The sequence below is a fragment of the Theropithecus gelada genome, chromosome 7b (assembly GCF_003255815.1).
Source record: "Theropithecus gelada isolate Dixy chromosome 7b, Tgel_1.0, whole genome shotgun sequence".
NCBI lineage: Eukaryota > Metazoa > Chordata > Mammalia > Primates > Cercopithecidae > Theropithecus > Theropithecus gelada.
The window spans coordinates 2,354,459-2,379,261 of NC_037675.1; the positions used below are offsets into that span (position 1 = coordinate 2,354,459).

At 43.0% G+C, this 24,803-nt stretch overlaps 1 protein-coding gene across 2 annotated transcripts in view; it reads left to right on the plus strand.

Annotated features, from left to right (window-relative positions):
• HOMER2 (homer scaffold protein 2) overlaps positions 1–24,803 on the plus strand; it is a 99,005-nt gene that overhangs the window by 36,567 nt on the left and 37,635 nt on the right. The gene's annotated exons all lie outside the window — the stretch shown is intronic.

The following is a 24,803-nucleotide window of genomic DNA, read 5'->3' on the forward strand; positions in this document are numbered from 1 at the left end:
CACCAAAAAAAAAAAAAAACCAAAAAAAAAAAAAAAAAAAAAAAAAAAAAAAAAAAGACCCCGAAAAAAAAAAAAAAAAAAAAAAAAAAAAAAAAAAAAAAAGGGGGGCTCTGGCTCTTTCCAGAGTAGCCCATACTTTGGGCCAAGCAGCTGGCAACTCAGGGCTCATCTCTCTTGGTGCCAAGTCCCCATCCAGCTTGTGTCATCTTTGTCCTTTTGCGATCGAAAGCTCTTGAGAGTACTTAACCTCTCCCGCTCTGCCGACCCTGGTGTTTGGAGCTCCCTCACACCTGTTCTGTTTGGTCCAGCTGGTTCTGCACTTGACCTCTAGATTGGAAAGCAAGAGACACTGGCCTCTCTCTTGCCTGGACATGACTTCTCATTGCAGCAAGGCTGTCTGCACGTCGCATGCATGCAGTAGACCTATTCTCAATCCTGCCAGAAGACCCTCGTTTTAGGGTCACCATTTCGTACCCCATCCCACGCACACACAGGTGTTCAGACAGACAGGTACCAACCTCCCTGGATTCTGAGGCCGTGGCTGGCTTGTTTCCTGGGAAATTCTTGGCACCCAGCACAGCTCTCCTTTATAGTTGTGGATTAAATATTTGTTAAGTTAATATATATTTGTACATGTATTTACAAGAATGGGAGCAGAGGCAGATGCTATTTTGCAACTCACTCTTTTCACTCCACACTCTTAGTGTTGGCTAAATATTGTTGGAATTCTGGAACCTATGAATTCTTTGTTTCCCCCCATTATTTTGTTTCCTCTGAGGCAAGAAGTTTCAAGTGACACTCAAGTCCTTCAAGGTTTGGCTAGTTCTATTTGGTAGGGAAGGGGACAGAAAGCTGTAGTTAGGTTGGGACTCAGCAACACTGGGTGGTCTCTTTATTTTGTAACAGTGAAGTATAGAATAAATCAGAATATGTAAAGAAAAGAAGACCATCTTTCCATGTGAGCAAATATTTACTTATAATTTTGAAAGACCAAGTGGTATTTCTTGCACAGTTATATCATACTTAATTTAACCAATCCTCAACTTTGGGGCATTTAGTTTATTTACAGGTTAATTTTTGTTTGTTTATTTGTTTTTGTTTTTAATAAGCAGCTCTTCAGTGACTATCCTTTGGCATAAGTATCTTTGTATATCCTTATTTATCACTTTTGAATAGATTACAAAGTGGAGTTGTTGGGTTGAGGAGTATGCGGTTCTAAGGCTTTATCTATCTATCTATCTATCTATCTATCTATCTATCTATCTATCTATCTATCTATTTATTTGAGACAGGGCAGCTCACCTCAGTCTTGAACTCCCAGGCCCAGGCAATCCTCCCACGTTAGCCTCCCAGCAGCTGGGACTACAGGCACATGCCACCATGCCTGGCAAATTTTGTTGTTTTTTTTGTTTGTTTTTTTGTAGCAAAGGGGTCTCTCTGTGTTGCCCAGGCTGGTCTTCAACTCCTAGGCTCAAGTGATCCACTCGTCTCAGCCTCCCAAAGTGCCGGGATTACAGGCATGTGCCATTGTACCCGGCAGTTCTGAGGCTTTTGATGTGTGATGATAAATTGCCTCCCAGATAATTCTATCAAGGTATAGTACTCCAACAGTGGTATAGAAGAGACAGACAGTGGGGTTTTTTTCCAGTCTTTTTAAAAAAATCATGGTAAAATTTATGTAACATAACATTATGATAACATAAACATTATTTTAGCCATGTTACATGTATAGAGTTCAGGGCATTAAGTGCATTCACATTGTTCTACAACCATCATCACTATCTCCAGAATTCTTTCAGCAGTTGATTTTTTTTTCTAATTAAAAAAATATTGGAAAAATTTTCAGTTGAGCCTCGAATTCCTGGGCTCAAGCGATCCTCCTGTCTTGGTCTCCCCAGTAGCTGGGACTACAGGCACACACCATCACACCCAGCTAGTTTTTGTATTTTTTGTCACATTATGTTGCCCAGGCTGATCTCAAACTCTTGGCCTCAAGCATTCCTCCCACTTCGGCTTCCCAAGGTGCTGAGATTACAGGTGTGAGCCACTGTGCCCACCTCCATCTGTCCTTTAAATGCACACCCTTTGCAGTTTTCTCTTTGGTGCCATCGAGCTATTCTTCACAGTTGCTCTTCCTCCCCTTGTCCTCCTAAGGACTCAGCCCCGTCATTATCTCTGTGAAACCATCCCCGACCTCACCAGGAGTTGCTCCCAGCACACTTTGTTGTTGTAAAACACACATAAAATGTACCACTTAAATCATTTGCAAGTGTACAATTCAGTGGCATTAAGTGTATTCACAATGTCGTGTAGCCATCACCACTCTCCATTTCCAGAACTTTTCATCATCCCGAACAGAAACTCTGAACCCATTTAGCAATAACTCCCCATTCCCTTCTCCCCCAGCCACTGGTAATCACTGTTCTACTTTCTGTCTCTATGAATTTTACAATTTGATTCATATAAGTGGACTCATAGAATATTTATTTTGTGACTGGTTTATTCCACTTAGCATATTTCCAAAGTTCATCCGTGTTGTAGCAGACTTTCATTGCTTTTTTTTTTTTCCGATGGAGCTCCACTTCCTGGGTTCACACCATTCTCCTGCCTCAGCCTCCCAAATAGCTGGGACTATAGGTGACCACCACCATGCCCAGCTAATTTTGTTTTTTTGTATTTTTAGTAGAGACAGGGATTCACCATGTTAGCCAGGATGGTCTCAATCTCCTGACCTCATGATCTGCCCGCCTCAGCCTCCCAAAGTGCTGGGATTACAGGCGTGAGCCACTGCGCCTGGCAGACTTTTATTCCTTTCTAAGGCTATTCAATTCTATGCGTATGCCACATTTTGTTTATCCATTTATCTGCTGATAGACTTTGGGTTGTTTCTACTTTGTGGCTGTTGTGAATAATGCTGCTTTGAACCTGGGCATACAAGTAGCTGTTTGGGTCTGTGCTTTCAATGCTTTTGGGTATATACCTAGGAGAATTGCAGGGCCACATGGAAATGCTGTGTTTAACTTTTTGAGGAAGCACCAGTTTTCCAGAGCCCTGTACAAGTTTTGAACAAATGACCAGAAAAGAGATGGCACCTGAGAATTCCCAGGGAGCCAGGATGATGGACTGGCAGTGGGGGAGTCTGGAGGAAGGGTCCAGAATGGAGGGACTGCAGCAAGAACATGTGCTAAGGCATGTAAAGCTTGACTGTGTGATCTGCTGTCTACCATCAGTAGTTTACTCTTCTAAGCAGGGGTTTGTGTTGCTTTCAGGAAGATGGCCTGATAGAGTGCTGCTGTTGGGATGAAATTACAGAAGCAAGAACAATGGCAGAAATGGGAGGCAGGCTGTGTACTCTGGGCCATAGGCAGTAGGTCAGACTCTCAGACCCAGCTGGCAGGCACCATTGGTTAGGAACTGCACGGGGTTTCCAGATGCAGAAGAGAAGTTCTAGAAGGATCTGGAGCTCCCCTCTTCATGTAACTCAGGCTTCTTCAAGATGATTAGACTGTATCAGGCAATGTTTGCTGTTAAAAAAACAAGAAAAATCAGACTAACTTGGAGGCAAAGTAAGAAAAGTGGATGTTCTCCTTGGGCGCTGATAGCTTCTATAACCACCCTCTCCAGGGCACAGGGATGCTGAGCTTTAACTCCATCGTGGCCACTTCATACAAGAAGAGAATGGCAGAGGCCAGTATGACGTCTTTGTCGTCTTTGAAATATGACCTGCCCACTATCTGCAGGTTTGCTTGTAACTTCCAAGGTTGCATCACATAAAAACCATTTGCTTCACTGTTACCTGATTCCCTCTTGTCTCTCCACACCCCAGTTTTCTGTGTTTTCAGTATTTCTAAGACCATTATTTAAAATTTTCCTGTTAATAAGAGACCCTGAAATAGGTTACCTAGTGTGTGAGGTTCCTTCCTTGGGCAGCTGCAACCCAAGAAGGTCACTGGGGGCCCAGAACAGTCACACACTCAGTCTGCCTACTTAGGGTATAGGCTGCCTTCAGATAGGTACATGGTTGTTTCTTTAGAGATTTGCCCGGTGTCCGTCATTCTTCACTTCATACCCACTAGGATGGCTATATCAAAAAGACAGACAATAACAAGTGTTGGCCGGGCACGGTGGCTCACGCCTGTAATCCCAGCACTTTGGGAGGCTGAGGCGGGTGGATCATGAGGTCAGGAGATCAAGACCATCCTGGCTAACATGGTGAAACCCCGTCTCTACTAAAAATACAAAAAAATTAGCTAGGCGTGGTGGTGGTTGCCTGTAGTCCCAGCTACTTGGGAGGCTGAGGCAGGAGAATGGCATGAACCCGGGAGGTGGAGTTTGCAGTGAGCCGAGCGAGACTCAGTCTCAAAAAAAAAAAAAAAAAAACAAGTGTTGGTGAGAATGTGCACAAATTGGAACCCTTATACATTGCTGGTGGGAACATAAATGGAGCAGCTGCTTTGGAAGCCAGCCTGACAGTTCCTCAAAAGCTAAACATAGAGTTATCCTATGACCTAACAATGCCACTCCAAGAGCCAAGAAAACATATGTCCACATAATTATAGTATATAGATATTCATAGCAGCATTATTTGTAATAGCCAAAAGATGGAAACAACCCTAATGTCCATCAACTGAAGAATTTATTTTAAAAAAGTGATATATCCATACAATGGGCTATAATACAGCCATAAACAGAATGAAATACTGATATATATTGACATGGATCAACCTCAGAAATATTATGCTCACTAAAAAGAAAAGCTAGACATAAAAAGCCACATATTGTATGATTCAATTTATATGAAATGCCTGAAACAGGCAAATTCATAGAGTCAAAGTAAATTAGTGGTTGCTGGGGGCTGGGGGAAGAGGAGAATGATTGCTAATGAGTATGGGATTTGAGGGGTGCTCTGAAAATGCTCTGAAATTAAGTAGTGGTGATGGTTACACAATTCTGTGAATAAAAAGCCTCTGAATTGGGGACTTTAAAAAGGTAGATTTTATGATGTCTAAATTTTATCTCAAAAATAACTTTAAAAATTATTCACCGTTTATGTGAAATTTAAATTTATTTATTTTTGGGGACAGAGTCGCACTCTGTCACCCAGGCTGGGGTGCAGTGGTGTGATCTTGGCTCACTGCAACCTCCCCCTCCTGGGTTCAAGTGATTCTCCTGCCTCAGCCTCCCAAGTGGCTGGGATTACAGACACTCGCCATCATACCTGGCTAATTTTGGTACTTTTGTAGAGATGGGGTTTTACCATGCTGGCCAGGCTGGTCTCGAACTCTTGACCTCAGGTGAGGTCCTGTCTCGGCCTCCCAAAGTGCTGGGATTACAGGCGTGAACCACCGCACCAGGCTGTGAAATTTAAATTTAGCTGAAAGTCCTGTCTTTGTATCTGCCAAATCTGGCAACTCTATACTTGCCACTTGTTTTTGTAAATAAAGTTTTATTGGAACACACACACATAGCCATTAGCCTGAGAGACCAGTGATAGTGTAAATGAAAACAAAAACACTCTTTTGAGGTATGTCTGCACCTTTGGTTTTATGTTTTACACTTTTTGTAATTGACTTGGCAAGTTACCAGCTCTTTACACCATGCAATTCTAATTTTAAACTAAAGTGATTCCTAGGAAAATAAAAACAGCTTTTTTTTCCCCTAAACCTAAATTCAGAGTGGTAGCCATACATTTACAACAACTGGCTTCTAGAAGTGGTACTAGGGTACTTCTTGCTGCTACCTGGAAACCTGAAAGGGTAGGTACCTGGGAACCATAAAACCAGTTTGCCAAAACTAGAACTAATTTGCAAGTAAAGGAAAAAAACAAATCCTAGACTTCTAAGTTTTTAAACTTTGAACAATTTTCTTAAGTTATAAAAGCACAGTTATTCTTTTTGAAGATTTCTTTGTTTAATTTGCTGATGGTAATAGGGAGAGAGAACTAGATTCTCTTTGGGCCGGTTGAGCTGTCTAAAGTGGCAAAGGGATTCTCTTCCCCGCAGGGGCACCTTACACCTATAATCAACATAACATTCCTTTAACAGGCTGCTATTAATAGCAAAAAGGCACTTTGCACACATTATCACATTTAATCTTTTTTTTTTTTTTTTTTTTTTGAGACAGTCTCGCTTAGTCGCCCAGGCTGGAGTGCAGTGGCGCGATCTCGGCTCACTGCAAGCTCCGCCTCCCGGGTTCACGCCATTCTCCTGCCTCAGCCTCCCGAGTAGCTGGGACTACAGGCGCCCGCTGCTTCGCCCGGCTAATTTTTTGCATTTTTAGTAGAGACGGGGTTTCACCATGTTAGCCAGGATGGTCTCGATCTCCTGACCTCGTGATCCGCCCGCCTCGGCCTCCCAAAGTGCTGGGATTACAGGCGTGAGCCACCGCGCTCGGCCTATCACATTTAATCTTAACAAAACCTTGAGGTGGTTATATTAATGTCCCTACCTCACACAGAGTGAAGAGACCTAACCCTGAACCACTTCCTCCCTTACTCCTTCAGAAGAGAAACAGAAAAGTTTTGTGGAGCAGCCTTCCTCTTGTTTAACTTTGACCCTGACAGAAAGAGTCCTGACAGAAACCAGACTTGAAACTAGGCGCTGTTATGTTGCTGAGACAAAAAGAAGAATGTTTCCGAGGAGAGCGAAAATCACCTGGTGACCATTGAACAGGCCCCAGAGACAAAAACTCCTATCTGAGAAATTTAGAAGGGAGCAAAGACCACCTGGTGACCATCAAACAGTCCTTCTGAGGCAAACTCCTTATCTGGGAAATTAGAAGTAATTGTATTTCCCTATTATCTAAATGAGGCATCTGGTTCCAGATTTCTTTCCCCCCAAATTTATAAGTCACTAGGATTTCTATACATCTCCAGAATGCCATACCAAAACATACTGTGCAACCCTTGCTGACATGAAGGCACCAGAATTACTACAGATGTAATCATTTATCATGACTTATGTGGCTAGTATGGTCCAAATTACCCTCAAGCTCCCGCCTTAAGGTCCATAAATACTCCTAAGGAAAAATCCACCATGTGGCGCTCAGTCCTCTCACAGAGGCACCCCACTGGACTCCTCTGCAGCGTTCCTTCTTCTAATAAAACTTCTTCAATCCTATACGGTTGTCAGTAAATTCTTACCAACCCACAAGTCAACCACTTTACAACTTTACAATGTGGGGGCTCTGACACCTCACCTGGCAGTATCATCTTTTTTTTTTTTTTTTTTTTTGAGACGGAGTCTCGCTCTGCCGCCCAGGCTGGAATGCAATGGCCGGATCTCAGCTCACTGCAAGCTCCGCCTCCCGGGTTCACGCCATTCTCCTGCCTCAGCCTCCCAAGTAGCTGGGACTACAGGCACCCGCCACCACGCCCGGCTAGTTTTTTGTATTTTTTAGTAGAGACGGGGTTTCACCGTGTTAGCCAGGATAGTCTCGATCTCCTGACCTCGTGATCCGCCCGTCTCGGCCTCCCAAAGTGCTGGGATTACAGGCTTGAAGTATCATCTTTTTAACGTGTATTTGAGATATGTCACTTTCTTTACCTTTCTCAGTAAAGGTAGGGAAACAAGTTAGTTTTTTTTTTTTCTTTCTTTTTTTTTTAGACAGAGTCTTACTCTGTTGCCCAGGCTAGAGTGCAGTAGCATGATCGCAGCTCACTGCAACCTCTACCTCCTGGGTTCAAGTGATTCTCCTGCCTCAGCCTCCTGAGTCACTGAGATTACAGTCACACGCCACCACACCTAACTAATTTGTAGTTTTAGTAGAGATGGGGTTTCACCGTGTTGGCCAGACTGGTCTCGAACTCCTGACCTCGGGTGATCTGTCGTCCCGGACTCCCAAAGTGTTGGGATTACAGGCATGAGCCACCATGCTCAGCCGAAACAAGTTAGCTTTTAATGTGATATGTAACTGTAGGATACAGTAAAATTCCTCTTCAAAGGTTTTAGCCTGTTAACTTCCTTTAAAATCCAAGAGTGGAAAAGTTATTAAGTACAATGAGTTCTGAGTTCCTCTTCAAAGAACTAATATGTCAGTATATTCAGCTCCCTGGTTCTTTGTTCTCCATTTTAAAGTTTAACTTCCTCGTTCTTTATGCCTTCTTGCCCTTAGTTTCAGTAAACAACCCCCTCCTAGCCTGTATCACCTGCTCTGACCTTAGTCATCCTTGGTCACCTGCTCTGTCCTTAGTCATCCTTAGTCACCTGTTCTGTAACCGTCCCTCCCACCAAAACTACTCACTCCGCCACTCCAACTCATACCCCTGTCCTCTTTAAAACAGCCAATAGGAATTAGCTTAGACTGTGCGGTCCAACCCTAGCCAATAGGGGAAAGACATAGCAGTAGGGACTAACTGCGTTAAGAAGAAGACCCCTTTCCCCTCCCTTGTCTGGTGTGTTCTCACCACTGTTCCATCTGTGAGATGCACCCTTCTATAGAAGTAAATTGCCTTGCTGAGAAAACTTGCCTGAGTGCTGTTTGCACTTCGCAGCACCGAGCATTTACTTCCAACACAGCCAAATGGTTTTTTGGAATGATCAGTCAACTAGAATGATCCTGAACTTAACTTTGAGTTCCAGTATTCTTTCCTGGCTTTCCTACTGTGTTCTTGGCCCTGTGTTCATCCAAGGATGGTTCCTTTTCTTGCCCCTGACCTGGGCGCCTCCCTGGTTTGGTTGTTCCTCTCCTCTTTTCTCTATGCAGACCCTCCCTGAGTGGTTTCATCCACTGTGATTTCTTCTCGGTTGCTGCTGTGGGCTCCCCAGTGTTGTCGTCTAACCCTGCAGTCACCCCAAAAAGAAATTCCACTCACTTTCCAACATCTCTTCCAGTTGGTTCACAGGCAAGGCACACCCAGCATCACTAAAATCTCCTCTCAGTTGCCCAAGCCAGGCAATTTAGAGTCACTGAGTCTTTTTTCTCCTTCATCCTCCACATTTGATTTTTTTTTTTAAAGCAAAACAGCTGATAAAAGAAAAACTTAAGACAAAATACATTTAACAGAACAATTACTGAATTGGGCAGCCCTCAGAATCAGAAGAGATTCAGAGAATTCCACCCTGCAATGTAGACACTGAGTATGTATGGACAGAAAAGAGCTGAAGAAAGCAGAAACAAGAAACAACAAAAAGCAGATGGTTGTTTCAAAGTTACTGTCCCTAGAAAGGTTAAAGTGGAGGGAGCTTCCTTATCATGTCTGATAAAACTGGCCTGTGTGGGGATTTGGCTATTCTCTGTCCTGATTTCTTGAAAGGTCAGATAAACCACTTAGTTTTGGCATGGTCACCTGGAACTTTAGCATAAGTGACTCCATTTTGGTTTAGTCTGTTGGGACTGAGTGCAGAAGCTCAGTCTGAATCAGTGGACTCCTAGAAGTTTAATACAGCTTTATTGAGATATAATTCACATAATATACAATTCACATAAGTATACATTCATTGATTTATTTTTCTACTATAATCAGAGACTTTGGAACCATCACCACAATCTAATTTTATAGAACATTTTTATTCCCCCTGAAAGTCAGAATCCATTAGCAATCACTCCTAATTTCCTCTACCCTGGCTTCCTATCCTTGGACAGCCACTCATCTACTTTCTCTCCATAGGTTTTTTGCCTATTCTAGACATTTCATATAAATGGAATCATAGAATGTCTGGCCTTTTGTGACTGCCTTCTTTCACTGAGCACAATGTTTTCAAGGTTCATCCCTGTTATAGCCTGTATCAGTACTTTATTTCTTTTTTTATTATCAAATAATATCTATATCCTGTATCACTACTTTATTTCTTTTTTATTGCCAAATAATACTCTATTATATGGATATACCACATTTTGTTATTCATTCATCTGTTGATGAACATTTGAGTTGTTTCTACTTTTTGGCCACTCCTATTATTGAATTCTAGTTTAATTCCATTGTGGTATGAAAACAGATACTATATAATTTCTGTTCTTCTAAATTTGTTGAGGTGTGTTTTATGGCCCAGAATATGGTCTATCTTGAATGTTTCATGTCACTTTGGGTTTTTTTTGTTTGTTTGTTTTGTTTTGTTTTGTTTTGTTTTGTTTTTGAGACAGAGTTTCACTCTGTCGCCCAGGCTGGAGTGCAGTGGTGCGATCTCAGCTCACTTCAAGCTCCGCCTCCTGGGTTCACGCCATCCTTCTGCCTCAGCCTCCCGAGTAGCCGGGACTACAGGAGCCTGCCACCATGCCTGGCTAATTTTTTTTCATACTTATTAGTAGAGACGGGGTTTCACTGTGTTAGCCAGGATGGTCTCGATCTCCTGACCTCATGATCCGCCCGTCTCCGCCTCCCAAAGTGCTAGGATTACAGGCGTGAGCCACCGTGCCTGGCCTCATGTCACTTTGAAAAAGAACATGCAATCTACTCTTGTTGGATGAATAGTCTGTAGGTGCCAATTATACCCTATTAGTTGATGTCGTGATGTTGAGTTCAACTCTGTACTGAAGGATTTTCTGCCTCTTCGAATTCCTCCCTCCCCCTCCCCCCTCCCTCCTCCCTCCCTCCCTTCCTCCCTCCCTTCCTTCCTTCCTTCCTTTCTTCCTTCCTTCTTTTTGAGATAGGGTCTTGCTCTGTCACCCAGGCTGGAGTGCTGTGGCACAGTCTTGGCTCACTGCAACCTCTGCCTCCTGGGTTCAAGCGATTCTCATGCCTCACCCTCCTGAGTAGTTGGGACTACAGGCACCTGCCTGGTGGTGTCCAGCTAGTTTTTTGTATTTTTAGTAGAGACAGAGTTTCACCATGTTGACCAGCCTGGTCTCAAACTCCCGACTGTCCAGTTATACACCCGCCTCGGCCTCCCAAAGTGCTGAGATTACAGGCGTGAGCCACTGCACCCAGCCTCGGCTCTGTCCATTTCTAACTGAAGGCTGTTGATATTTCCAACTATAATAGTGGATTCACTAATTTTTTTTCTTGTAGTTCTGTTAATTTTGGCATGTATTTTGACACTTTGCTGTTAGGCACATACACATTAAGGTTATGTCTTCTTTTAGTATTGGCCCCTTTATTATTAGGTAATGACTCTCTTTATCTCTTATAACTTTCCTTGCTCTTAAGTCTGCTCTGTCTGAAAGTGATAGAGCTACTCCTGCTGTCTTTTGACTAGTGTTATATGGTGTATGTTTTTCTATCCTTTACTTTTAATCTATATGTGTCTTTATATTTAAAGTGGGTTTCTTGTGGCCGGGCACAGTGGCTCACACTTGTAATCCCAGCACTTTGGGAGGCCAAGGTGGGCGGATCATTTGAGGTCAGGAGTTTGAGACCAATATGGAGAAACCCCATCTCTACTAAAAATACAAAAATTAGCTGGGCATGGTGGCCTGTGCCTGTAATCCCAGCTACTCGGGAGGCCGAGGCAGGAGAATCACTTGAACCCCAGAGGCAGAGGTTGCGGTGAGCCAAGATTGCACCATTGTACTCCAGCCTGGGCAACAAGAGCAACACTCTGTCTCAAAAAGAAAAACAAAAAGTGGGTTTCTTGTAGTCAGGCCTTATTTTTTAACCCACTCTAACAATCTCTATCTTGTGTGTGTTTAGTATATTGACATTTAAGGTGATTTGATATCATTGGATTAATATCTGTCTTATTTGTTACAGTTTTCTATTTGTTGCCCATGTTCTTTGTTCCAATTTTTTCTTCTACACTTTTTCTGCCTTTTGTAATTGAGCATTTCATATGATTCTATTTTTTTCTCCTTTCTTAGCATATCAATTATACTTCTTTTTTTTCACTTTTTTACTGGCTGCCATAGAGTTTGCAGTATACATTTACAATGAATCCAAGCTCACTTTCAGATAACACTATATTGCTTCATGGGTAGTACAAGTAATTTATAATAACAAAATAATCCTAACTCCTCCATCCCATCGCTTATGTCATCCTGTTATTCACTTCATTTACATATATGCATATATTGTTATTATTTTGATCATACTGTTATCTGTTAGATCAATTAAGAATAACAAAAAAGTTTTTATACTACCTTCACTTATTCATTCTCTGATGTTCTTTCTTTATGTAGATTGAAGTTTCTGTCCTATCTCATTTTCCTTCTTTCTGAAACACTTAACATTTCTTGTAAAGCAGGTCTATTGGCAACAAACTCTATCTATTTTTGTATGTCTGAGAGTCCTTATTTCTCCTTCATTTTTAAACAATAATTTCTCAGAGTACAAAATTCTAGGTTGGTGAGTGCTTTTTTCTCTTAACACTATGTATTTTACTCCATTCTTCTCACTTGCATGGTTTCTAAGAAGTTAGATGTCATTCTTATCTTTGTTCCTTTGTAGGTAAGGTGTTTCTTTCCTCTGGCTTTTTTCAAGATTTTAAATTTATTTTTGATTTTCTGAAGTTTGAATGTGATATGCCTAGGGTATAGTTTTTGGCATTTATCCTGCGTGGTGTCCTCTGAGCTTCCTGGGTCTGTGGTTTGGTGTCTGACATTAATTTGGGGGAAATTCTTAGTCATTATTGCTTCAAATGTTGCTTCTGATTTTTCTTTCCCTCTTCTCCTTCTAGTATTTTTATTATGCCTATGTTATACCTTTTCCAGTTTTCCCACATTTCTTGGCTATTCTGTTTTTTGGTGTTTTTTGTTTTGTTTTCAGTCTTTTCTCATTGCTTTTCAGTTTTGAAAGTTTCAGAACTTCTAATCCCTGAGCCTTCCAGAAGCAGTTGAATAAGGGCTGCCTTGAAGACTGAGATTCTTTCCTTAGCCCTGTACTGTCTACTAATGAATGCATCAAAGGCAATCTTTATTCTGTTACAGTGTTGTTAATCTGTAGTATTTCTGTTTGATTCTTTCTTAGAATTTCCATCTCCTTACATTATTCATCTGTTCTGGCATGCTGTCTACTTTTTCCATCAAAGCCCTTAGCATATTAATCATCATTTTAAAAATTCCTGGGCCAATAATTCCAACATGCCTGCCATATTACGACTCCAGTTCTCATACTTGTTCAGTCTCTTCAAACTATTTATTTATTTTTAACTTTTGGTATGCTTTGTAATTTTTTGGTGAAAGGTAGGCATGCTGTCCTGTGTGAAGTGAACTGCATAAATAAGCCTTTAGTAATGTGGTGGTAGGATCCGGGGGAGGGGAAGCATTCCACAGCCCTATGACTATGTCTCAGTCTTTAGGCGAGCCTGTGCCCCTGGACTGTGAACTTCACCAATGCTTCTCAATTTTTTTCTCTCCGCTTAGGTAGGACAGGATGGTTGAAGCACGCTGGAGTTGGGTATTTCCCTTCCTCCAGCTTAGTTGGGCACTGATAGTACCCCAGCTGATTGGGCCATGGTAAATTAGTTTCTCCTGAGGGCAGGGCTTGTTAGGAAGAACAGGTGCTCTGGTGTATTTTAAAATGGCTGCATTCCCCTCCCCCTGCCTGAAGCATGAGGGGATTTTTCTCTGATGCTCGGTGTGAAAACCTGGTAAAACTCCTGGAAGTAAAACTCAAGACAGTGGGCAGGCCCCTCCCCCCACCCCTATGATTGGGTCCCTCTGGAGTTTTAACTCTTGAGACCTACCCACACTGAGCCTTCAGCAATTCCCCAATTATAGTTCAGGTTTTCCTGCCCTGGCACTTGTTTCCACAGAGGTCTCTGCTAATGGCTTTCTGCTCTGGTAAGTTGTGATTCTCTGTACCTGCTTGTCTCTCCAATTTTGGGGGCAGTGGTTTGCCCTGTGACCCCACTTCTGTGACAGAGCGGAGAAGAGGTGTTGATTTTTCCGTGTGTTTTTTGTTTTGAGCCAGTCTCACTCTATTGCCCAGGCTGGAGTGCAGTGGTGTGATCTCGGCTCACTGCAGCCTCCACCTCCCAGGCCCAAGCAATCCTCCCACCTCAGCCTCCCGAGTAGCTGAGATTACAGGTGTGGGCCACCACGCCTGGCTACTTTTTCTATTTTTAGTAGAAACGGGGTTTCACCCTGTTGGTCAGCCTGATCTCGAACTCCTGGCCTCAACTGATCTGCCCACCTTGGCCTCCCAAAGTGCTGGGATTACAAGGCGTGAGCCACTGCGCCCAGCCTTGTTCAGCTTTTTACTTGGGTGTGTGTGTGTGTGTGTGTGTGTGTGTGTGTGTGTGTGTGTTTGTTTAGACGGAGTTTCACTCTTGTTGCCCAGGCTGGAGTGCAATGGTGCAATCTCGGGGCACAATCTCAGCAACCTCTCTACTTCCCGAGTTCAAGCGATTCTGCTGCCTCAGCCCCCTGAGTAGCTGGGATTACAAGTATGCACCACCAGGCCCGGCTAATTTTTTTGTATTTTTAGTAGAGATGGGGTTTCTCCATGTTTGTCAGACTGGTCTCAAACTTCCGACGTCAGGTGATCCGCCTGCCTTGGCCTCCCAAAGTGTTGGGATTACAGGCGTGAGCCACGGTGCCCGGCCTTTTACTTGTTAAAATGAAGTGGCGACTTCCAAGCTCTTCACGTGCGGGACTGGAAACTGGAAATTGTCCCGACGCCATTTTGAAATCTCAGGAACCCACTCCCTTCCATTCGTCCCTACCACTCTAGGCCAGGCCTCCATCTCCCGGTGCCTGGGTGATTGCGAAGTGCCTCAGTAATAGCTTCCGGTCTCTTCCCCCTTCAGCCCGTCTTCAATAGAAGTGCCACAGTGATCTCTCTAAATTGTAGTGCTGATTGTGCCACTCCTTTGCTCAGCATTTTCTAAATTTATTTTACTATGGAATAATGTACCCATTTTGAAACACTAGTGGAAGATCAACCGATCATAAAATACAACAGACTCTTAGGTGAAGTGGACAGCAAGATATGGTCTCACAGATGAATTAATTGCTGTGAGATTATTCACATTTGTAGGTGAATGCTTTGTAACAGAATAAAACAAAATTATTTTCAGCTTAAGAACAAAGTATATAAGTAGACATCTAATTTCATTTTTATTGTAGATGAATATAAAAGCCCTCAGTATTTAAAATTGAAAACATTATTTTACCAGTCCTTTAAAAAAAACCGTGTCTAATCAATATTAAGAATAATGTTTCCAAGTCATACCCTCATATGAGGTATGGCATGACGTCTTCCATAATTTGTTTCATTACAGTGTAATATGAAAATCTTTGCACACAGATGTGTTATAGCAAAAGGAAGAACACAAACTGTTCCTTCGGCAAGATTTTGTGCTCTCTTGAATTAAAAACTGAATCAGAAATCATTAATCCTTGTGACTTGGGCAGCACACCACCTGGTTTTTTAGAAATCACTAGGATATTGGCTGGGCACAGTGGCTCATGTCTGTAATCCCAGAACTTTGGGAGGCCGAGGCGGGCGGATCACAAGGTCAGGAGTTCGAAATCAGCCTGGCCAATATGGTGAAACCCTGTCTCTACTAAAAATACAAAAATTAGCCAGATGTAGTGGCAGGTGCCTGTAGTCATAGCTACTCAGGAAGCTGAGGCAGGAGAATCTCTTGAACCCGGGAGGCAGAGGTTGCAGTGAGCCGAGATTGCACCACTGCACTCCAGCCTAGGTGGCAGAGAGAGACTCGGTCTCAAAAAAAACAAACAAAAAAGGAATCACTTGGATGTTTTCCAGATCTTGGCTTGTGGGGTTCATACGTGAATCATAAACTCTGCTTTTTGTTTAAAACTTCCTTTGTTCATGATAGATTAAAGTGGGATGAATTTTTATAGTATAAATGTTAACCATACCATCTACAGAAACAAATATACGTTGAAATCCTGAGATGATTCCTTCTGTAGACAACATACTGTGGATAGAAAGTAACCATCCATGCAGTGACCGGTTTGTCAGTGCAAGAATACACCTATGTTGTGGCTCACAGGAAGATACCTGTGTATTATGCAGCCCCCAAGCTATTTCCTGGCAGTCTTGGCTTGAGAACACTTCTTGAAGGTGATAGCACATAATTATGAGAATGACTATCCAAATGCTTTTTAATGTTTTTTCCTACATATATGTTTTTTGGAATGTATTTGGAAGAGAAAATAGCTCCACAGAGCACATTAGGGAGATGCTGGTCCCAAGATAAAAACTTATTTCCTTAGCCTGAGGCTCAGGCTCCATGGTTATCTGGCTTTGGCCCTCCCTGAGACCTAGTCTCCTGCCACCTGCTTCCTGTGCCACACAGTGGCCCTTGCTGATCTCTGAGTGCACTTCTGGTGCCTGAATAGCTGTTTCCTCCCTCATCTGCTAAACCTAGCAGATTTGCGGGGCTCTGGGCTGAGGTGGAGTGAGATATATATGTATGGAGGTGGGAGAGGGGTTTCTGTGCAGGGGTGCTGTTTGAATATAAGATGGCATTGCTATGTTGCTAGTGAGTTTTGTTTTATTTTCTCTTCTGTCCCTGTCCTAGACTTCCCCTTCACTTCACTCATCCCCACCGCCATAATGTTTACCTATCCTGCATCCTCAGAGAAGCTTTACCTCCCCCTCCACACCCCCATGCCCATATTTGCTTTCCACCTCAGCTTTGCTTCTCCACAACTCTACCTGTCTCCCTCCTGGCTGTCCAGGTCCTCACCCACTGTCCTGGGCCCATCCAGCCCTTTTGGAGAATTGGGACCCTTTTCCAAAGCACATGGGAATGGATCTGATGGCTCCTCTGGGGCAGCCTTTAGCTGTGAACCAGCCCCAGAACTTTGTCAAACCCACATCTCAGGAGGACCAATAGGAGAATGTGTGTTCAAAGCTCCTTAAAAACTGTCAGACACTCTAGGAAATAAGGTAGTGTCATTAATAAAGCCTGTCGGTATTCATCAGGGGCACTTGCCTCATCCATTCCCTGGTGTAAATGTGACCCAAAAAGGGAATCCCTAGTCAGAGGACTAGGAGGATTTGTGACAAGTATTTCTTCTATCAGATCACTAATTTGTAAGGTTCGTTAATTGGTCAGTTTGGGGACAGGAAGAAAATAACTTTAATAGAATGGGGCAGCTGTGACCTCCTTGAAGGGGCTCAGACCAGGCAAGGAGACAGACATCTGGCTAAGGTCCAGCAGATGCAGACTCTTCCTAGGTAGCTGTGCATTGTTGTAACAGGATTTCTGTGTCTCCACTAATGATCAATACTGCCTGTGTCATGCACTGAATTCTTTGGGCTTCTATTTCTGGACTCTATGCTCTTCCATTATTTATCTATTTACTAAGACCTTCTGCCTTGTTTGCTATAACTTTATAATAATATATTTCAATATCTGAGATGGCTAAAACTCTTCATTGCTTTTCATTTTCAGAATATTTTGGCTGTCCTCACATAGTTTTCCATATGAATAACCCTGTCTAGTTCTAAAAATAATACTACTATTTTTATTATGTTAGATTTATATATTTAGGGATAATTGACAGCTTTGTTTTGGCTTTCCCATTTAAGAATATGTCTTATTAAAGTTTTCTTCTGTGTGCTTCAGAAGTTTTTGTTCTTATCATATTTATTTATTTGACTTCTTAAAAATATTGGTCTTGCTATGTTGCCCAGGCTGGAATGCATTGGAAATTCACAGGCCCAATCATAGTGTGTACTAGAGCCTGGTCTCAAGCCATACTGCTGCCTCAGCCTCCTGTGTGGCTGGGACTATAGGGGCACACCATTGTACCTGGCTTACTTTTATTTTCTAAACATAGACCTTGCATGCTTCGTAAATAGATTCCAAGAAGTTGTATCCTTTTGGTTGCTACTGTAAATGGGATTTTAGGAAATCTATTATTATATATTTTTTATTTTGTGACAGAGTCTCACCTATTGTGTTACCCAGGCTTGAAGTGCAGTTGCATAATCTCGGCTCCCTGCAACCACCACCTCCCTGGTTCAAGCGATTCTCCTGCCTCAGCCTCCCAAGTAGCTGGGATTACAGGTGCCCACCACCACACCGAGCTAATTTTTATATTTTTAGTAGAGACGTGTTTTGCCATGTTGGCCAGGATGGTCTCGAACTCCTGACCCCAAGTAATCCGCCCACCTTGGCCTCTCAAAGTGCTGGGATTACAGGCATGAACCACCTTGCCCAGCCAGACAATCTATTATATTTTTTATCTGGTTGTTTGTGTATTTAGGAAGGCTACTGATTTTTTTTTTTTTTTTAGTAGTAATTTTATACCTAGCCACTTTACTTAATTTTAATTACTATACTCTTTCAGTTGATTTTCTTGGGTGTTCTCTATGTGCAATTCTATTATCTGCAAATAACAATAACGTTGCTATGTGGATTTTGTATAAAAGTAGAACTCCAATATGCTTATAAGTTAGATTCTTTGCATGGGAGGATGTGCAAGAAAAAAATTTCTGTCCACATTTCCTTTTTCCTTCGGTTCTCTGTCCTGGGTTCTGAGGATTTGGCCCTGCTGGCTGTTGTAGCCTGTTGACCACGTAAAGTGTAGGTCAGTAGTCAGATGAGCCCATGCTTCCAATCCCTTGTGATGGGTGAGCAGTCAATGGCCTGTGTCTTCAGAGCACAAATCAGACTTCACAAGATACTATGACAGTACATGAAGGGATAGTCAAGGGAGGATGTGTTGGGTCCAGTGATGGGCATATGCATTGGCTGGGATGTGTGAAAGTACAGATGATTCAGAAGTTCTAGAAGGAAAGCAGCAGAAGCCCTTCTGGTGAGAGGGCAGGGCCAGGTTTGTCAGGGGCCAGCCTATAATTCATGCAAAGCACTGGGAGCTGGTCCTGTTGGGGACAGAGCCAGGGAAGCCTTTACATCTGGGCAGGCAGAGCATGACCCATCTGGACTAGAGGAAGACCTGTCGGTTGGTGTAGTAGATGGTGTTTGGAGGGGTTTAAGACTCAAGACAAAAACTAATTAGGGCACCTTATGAGACTTTGTAATACTGTAAAATAATGTCTGAAGGGTTGGTTTTAATTCAAATCAAATAGAAGTAGGAAAAATAAGAATTTTTGGATTTTGTAGGTTTATGTCAGAAAAAAATGTGGAGCTAAGCATTGCAAGTGAAGAATTATGATAAGTTAAAACATCATTTCTCTCTCCCTCTTTTTTCTTTGCAAAAAGTAGTCATGCCAATTCTTTGCAGAATTATTTCACCCGGAGCCAGAAATTGTTCAAAGCAGGGGTGGTCTCTTTGCTGAGTGGTTTCATATTCCAAACATACATATGTTGCACAGAGTGTCTAATTATTCTTGGGAACAATTACTGTCAGGTTCCAGAATGTGTTCAATGAACAGCAATTGGTGTTTATTCAGCTCTAAAGAAACTCTGCAAGGAACGGTAAGTTATATTGTCTGTCTAAAGTGTTTTGCCATCCGGAAACATCTGCTTTCTATTTAAAGCACTGAAGAAGGAATGGGAGTATATTTGAAATTTACTCTCTGAACATTGAACATCAAAGGAAGGAGAATAAATTTGGATATGAAGGTAATTTCTGTCCTCTGATACATTCTCTTCAGCTTTTCCCTGCTGGGAAGGAAATGCGGGTTGGAAAGTTCTGATTCTCTTAAATCTTTCTATTTATATTGATTTGCACACAGGAGGAAATGACTTCTATGTCCTACTTCTAGCTCTTTTGCTTTCTCAGGTGAAGTAGAATACTCTTTCAAAGTCAGGGTCTGCTTTTCTGAATTTTGTGGTGAGGTTTGTATTTGGATTTTGCCCATAAAGGTGTTAAGATTTGTTCAGTTTGCCTGAAGTGATCCTGTGACCCTTGATTTTCTGTGTGGATAGCACTGCCCACTTACAGCCCTGTTGGGAGGATTAAATGAGAATATGTTCGATTTGCTTGGTGTATAGTAAACTTTCTGTGAAGGACAATGTCTCTTCTATTGCTACGTAATAAACTGTCACATACATAGCATCTTAAAACAAAACACATTTCTGTGTGTCTGGAGTCCAGTATAGCTTAGTTGGGCCCTTTGCTTCAGGGGCTCTTGCAAGGCTGTAATCAAGGTGTTGACCAGGGCTAGAGTCTCATCTGAAGGCTCACTTGTGGAAAGATCTGCTTCCAAGCTCATGTGGTCGTTGGCTGAATTTCCATTCCTCCAAGGGAGTTGGACTAAGGGCCTCAGTTCCTGTCTGGCAGTTGGCTGGAGTCTTTCCTCAATTCCTTGTAAGGTGGATCTCCCTAATATGGCAGCTTGCTTCATCAAAACCAACAAGGTAATTTATTGAGAGAGCCTGGTAGGAGATAGATGTCATAATCCTATGTGACTTAATTACACAAATGACGTCCCATCACCTTTGCAAGTTGCAGGTCTAGCCCACACTCAAGAGGAAGGGATTCCATAAGGGGGTGAACACTAGGAGTGGAGGTCACCGGGAGCCACATCCGAAGCTGCCTACTACAGACAGCTATTATTGTAGGAAGAAAGAGTAACATAATGGTTAAGAGGGAGGGTTTCCATGTCACTTAGAAATGACGTCAAATTGCCAGGTGCGGTGGCTCACGCCTGTAATCCCAACACTTTGGGAGGCCGAGGCAGGTGGATCACGAGGTCAGGAGTTCAAGACCAGCCTGGCCAAGATGGTGAAACCCCGTCTCTACTAAAAATACAAAAATTAGCCAGGCGTGGTGGCGGGTGCCTGTAATCCCAGCTACTTGGGAGGCTGAGGCAGAGAATTGCTTGAACCCAGGAGGTGGAGGTTGCAGTGAACCAAGATCATGCCACTGCACTCCAGCCTGGGTGACAGAGCAAGACTCCATCTGAAAAAAACAAAACAAAAACACAAAAAACAAAACAAACAACAACAACAAAAAACATCAAATCTCAGACCTGTCATGTACTGTGTTACCCAAGTCAGGTTACCTGGCCTCTCTGAGTTCCTGTTTCCCCACCTGTTCAGCCCCTTCCCTGTAGGATTGTTGCAGTTTCAAAGTGGAGAGCAGGCCTAGCAGAATGGTAAGCAGTCATTGGTAAGGTCAGTTACGAGCTTTTCTTCTCCTTGCCTTCCTTTTTTGCCTTTTCTTAAAATATCGTCAGACATTTTGGATTGTAGAAGAATAGCATAGAACTCCCCAGTGCCCCCAGACTTGGTTATTCATGTGAAATCCCAGAGCCGCAGGTAGTTTCCTGCCAGACTGGCTGTGCAATCCTCCCCTGTTTGCCCAGGGGCTCAAGGATGAGGAATGCAGGTCTTTGGCCTCAGGAGGACCATCGCTTCCTGCCATGGTGACTACCTCAGAATGGAGCTGCCAGGATGCCCTGCAGTACCCCTCCCAGGTCTCTGTGCCTCCCCCCACTCTGGAGCAGCCACTTGCCCTGCAGAGGGCCTGTCCATGGTGACCAAGAGTGTAGCCAGGTGAGCCATTGTGTTCTGCCAGCATCCTTGCATTTCTACTTGGGCGTTCTGATGGCAGCCCTCCATGACTTCAGTCCATCCACAGAGCTGAGCAGGCAGATTTGGAGATGGAGTCCCTCTTGTCGGCTCACTTTGACCCGGATCATGCCTAGCAGACAGCTGGCTGGTTTGCCTGTGCCTGGTCAGGAAGCTCTGCCATCTTCTCGGCTCCCTGTGCCTTCTCCTCTGTTTTTCCACTTTGCTTTCCTCACTTCCTCCCTCGTGTAGGCCTCAGGGACAGAGAGTGCTTGTGGAAGGCCACTGCTGGGCCACAACAGGCCCCACTCATCTCCACCCTCCTTCCTGACCAGAACAGCTCTGCCTGTTCCCTTGCCCCCATCCTTTGCATCCAGAGACCCTGTTCTTGGTCCCCCTGTTGCCCCACCTCCAGCCCCCTCCACAGCTGTGGGAGAACTTTCTGGAGTCTTCCTCTGTCATTCAGGCACCAGTGTCATTCTGGAGTAGAGATGCTGGCTCTAGGGGCCACTTCTTTATTTTTTCTTTTTTAGATCATCTGATTATATCTAATGTGAATGTCTCCCTAGCTTCCTTGAAAATAAAAATCACCTAGAGTTCTTAAAAGTGGAGCTCCCTGGGTCCTTCCTTGGAGAGCCAGGTTCAAGAGGGCTAGGATGGGGCCTGGGAACAAGTATTTTTAGTAAGTGTACCAGCTAATTCCTGTCGTGGAGATTTAGGAAACACGTGTCTAAGCATGCCAAAACCCAGACCCAATCCCTCTTTTCTGGTGTAGGGAATAGGAGGGAAGATCTGAAAATCTGGGTCCCTTCCCAGGAAGGCTCTTCTCTAACCCATGGGCCCCCAGCCCAGCCCATTTAGTGCTCTGACAATGAGGCAGATATTGTAGCATAATTTGATTCTTCAAAAAATGTTCTGTAGTTACTGCCCTTTAAATCGCTCCTTCCTTTCACATATGCAAGAGAATACTGTGTGAGGAAGTGTTTTCCTTTATGGTGTTGTACTTAGATGACTAGCAAAATATGGTGCTGGGCTGAGAGTGGCACAGCTGGGTGATCCAGGTGGCAGACTGGATCATATCACGTGGACGGAATATGAGGGCTTGCATTGATATGCACACACTCCCCATCGGCTGGCCTCTCTTGACAACAGATCCAGGAAATTACAGTGAGAATCTTCCTTTTGTTTCTAACAGCTGTCACCCAGCTGCTGGAAGGGTGTTGGTTTAGCATTAAGTGTGTGGGTGAACTTGGTCTCTGTTGAGGGAATAAAAGTGCCCTAGTAATCCACAGCCCCAGAGGCACTTGTCCTGCTCCAGGGGACCTGGAAGGGAAGTTTCAGGAAGCAAGGAATGCTGCTAGCCTCTGTTCTGGAATGCTGGCCTCTGTGAACAGCTGCACTGAAGCAGCATTAATAGCATGCCCGTGGAGAAACAGGCGTAAAGAAGATGGCTGCTTTTCTTCAAAACCACAGTTGATGGTTGAGGCTGCTGGTGTTACTCAGTAGCCCTTATATGAAGCTCAAGTGGCAAATTGGTTTTCTAGGAAAAGTTTCTCAAGAGCATTCTTAAAATTTTAATAATGAGTATTCTACAGTCAGGATGGATTCAAAGACTGCTTCGCCTAAAATTATTTCATCTAGAGACCAGAACACTTAAAATTCTCTTTTCCCTTTGTTTTATTTTTTGTTTGTTTTATCTTCTTGTCTATGTCTCTTTTATGTTATCTCTTTTGACATTGTAAAGATTTTAAAAATTGTGTAAGTTACCTTTTAATTTAATTTTGTGTCTGTAATAAGTACTTATTAAATCTGTAGCATTTTATAAACAATGGGATTTTTTTTTTTTTTTTTTTTTGAGACGGAGTCTCGCTCTGTCGCCCAGGCTGGAGTGCAGTGGCACAATCTCGGCTCACTGCAAGCTGTGCCTCCCAGGGTCACGCCATTCTTCTGCCTCAGCCTCCCGAGTAGCTGGGACTACAGGCGCCCGCCACGACGCAGGGCTAATTTTTTGTATTTTTAGTAGAGATGGGGTTTCACCGTGTTAGCCAGGATGGTCTCGATTTCCTGACCTCATGATCCGCAACAATGGGACTATTTTTACATGTTGATAGCTTTTTTTCTATTCATATCTTATTTTGAACACTTAAAGGATTTTTGAGAGTTTGTGTAAAGATACTTTCTTCAAAATTAAACATATTTTGTGATAAGTCTGTCATTTTGCATTACTTTGTGAAGTAGATAGCTTAAAATATGAAATGCAGTAAAATCCATTACAATTTTTATTCATCTGCCTTATTTCTAAATACTTATTGTCAAAATCTAATTCCCCACTCAACAGAAAGAAACATAGGTAATATGCAAATCTGGTGAATCACATAAAGTGCTTTAGGCATGTGGAGTGAAAAAGCAACAATATAGAGGCAAGAATAGCAGAAGGGATGGATTTGATGAATTCTACATAAAACTCAAAAGGTTTATGAGTTGGAAACATAAAATTCAAAGGTTTGATCAGGTTGGTGAATGGTTCCAGAATTAGACTGAAGAGATACAGAGACACAAAATAATTCTATCATATTACCAGGTGCAGTGGCTCATGCCCTCTCAGCACTTTGAGAGGCCAAGGTGGGAGGATCACTTGAGATCCGGAGTTTAAGACTAGTCTGGGCAACACAGAGAGACCCTGTCTCTACCCACCACCTCCCCGCAAAATTAGCCACGTGTGGTGTCACGTGCCTATAGTCCTAGCTACTTGGGAGACTGAGGCAGGAGAATTGCTTGAGCCTCAGAGATCCAGGCTGCAGTGATCTATGATTGCATCACTACGCTCCAGCCTGGGCAGCAGTGAGACACTGTCTCCTTAAAAAAAAAAAGAGAGACCCAGGCACAGTGGCTCACACCTATAACCCAGCACTTTGGGAGGTGGAGGCAGGCAGATCATCAGGTCAGGAGTTCAAGACCAGCCCAGCCAACATAGTGAAACCCCGTCTCTACTATAAATACAAAAATTAGCTGAGCACAGTGGCGCATGCCTGTAATCCCAGCTACTCAGGAGGCTGAAGCAGGAGAATTGCTTGAACCCAGGAGGCAGAGATTGCAGTGAGCCGAGATCACATCACTGCACGCCAACCTGGGCAACAGAGCGAGACTCCATATCAAAAAAAAAAAAAAAAGATAAAATTATATCATTCATAAGTTACTGCAAATTTGAGAAGTACTTAATAGAAATATAACATTAAGCTGCAAATGGATTGGAAAATCCTAAAATTGTTGCAGAATCCCCCAAAATTTGTTGCAAAATTCTAAAAAATGAATTGGTTCCAAAATCCTAAAAATGACAACAGGGTGTCAGAAAAAGTATAGGACACTTGACAGGGACTCAAAAACACTGAACAAGGAGTTGCCTTTTAAGCAAATTGTTCATTACACCAATTGCCCTGCAATCTCAGGGGATAACAGCTAAGTGGAATGTGGTTTGCAAAAACTACTCACTGGTGTCTCTTTTTTTCTTCTCTCTTTGCTTTTATT